We start from the raw sequence: 1,424 nt of genomic DNA, 5'->3' as shown, positions 1-1,424 counted from the left end.
ACAGATGTTCTAAGCTATAAATTTCCTTCTAAGCACTAATTTACTACATCCCATAAATTTGCTATGTTGTGTTTTTGTTCTTGTGGAATTCAAAAGAAAATGTTGGAAAAACTCTTAAGATGAACAATAATTGACAACCTTTAAAAAATTAACTGGGACTAAAAGAAGACATGGAATACCAAAGTCAGGAATGCAAGAGGAGACATCACCTAGCTCACAGCAACCTCAAACTCCTGGGCTCAAGCAATCCTTCTGCCTCAGCCTCCCAAGTAGCTGGGACTACAGGCATGTGCCACCATGACCAGATGATTGTTCCTATATATTTTTAGTTGTCTGGCTAATTTCTTTCTATTTTTATTAGAGACGGGGTCTCACTCTTGTTCAGGCTGGTCTTGAACTCCTGACCTTGAGTGATCTTCCAGGCTCGGCCTCCCAGGGGCCCAAGTATAGTTAACTTGAAACCAAGTGGCCAGTAGGTCTCTGAGGAATAGTATCATACCAGGAGCACAAAGTTGGTCTCTGTTGCTGACAGTTTAGACATTGAGAGCCAATAGCTAGTTTGGCCTTGGAAAGTGGGAGTTCATGCTGCTAGGCCCATATGCAACCTCTGTCTTTGCCAATGTGGGCATTCCATTCAGGAGCCCATCTTCACAGTTCTGAGCTGGCCAGTATAATGAATGGATAGCTATTATCAATTGGCCAAGTATTCTTTTTCTACTTAATAACTGTGGCTTTATAGTAAAATTTTAAATTAGGAAGTGTAGGTCCTCCAATTTTGGTCTATTTTTTTAAGATTGTTTTGCCTATTATGGGTGGGCCTATTGCATTTTCACATATATTTTAAGGTCAGCTTGTTAATTTCGGCAGAGAGTGCATTTAATCTATTGATCAACTTGGGAAGAATTTCCATTTAATGATATTAAGTCTTTATAATCCATGAACATAAAAATTTCTCCATTTGTTTAAATCTTCTGTAATTTCATCACTACACTGAGACTGAGGTTACACTTCTAATGACTGAGAGCAGCAAGCATACTAAGGCACACTCATTCCTGAAAGATACAGACCTCCCTGGGCTATGAAGAATGTCCTGTGAATGGCTTGGAAAATATTCTGGGTCCCTGATGTTCAAAGAGTTGTGGAGATTCACTGCACTTGGTCGGAATGACCAGTTCTTTTAGGACTCATAATTTGACCAGCTATAGGAACACTCAGAAAACAGTCCTGCTTCTCCCTCCCATCTGTAGAAACCACCATCATCGCGACCACCATCCACACACACATAAATGATTTAAATTCCTCAGAGATGACATAAAAATATAATAAATTTCTTTTGGTTCTTTTTTTCTATAATTGTAAAATTACAGAAAGCTTTAAATGGAACATGATATAGCAAAAAGAACAATAAGCCAGAAAAATTGATC

Source organism: Lemur catta, chromosome X, assembly GCF_020740605.2.
Source record: "Lemur catta isolate mLemCat1 chromosome X, mLemCat1.pri, whole genome shotgun sequence".
NCBI classification, from domain to species: domain Eukaryota; kingdom Metazoa; phylum Chordata; class Mammalia; order Primates; family Lemuridae; genus Lemur; species Lemur catta.
This window is presented reverse-complemented; position numbering follows the sequence as displayed.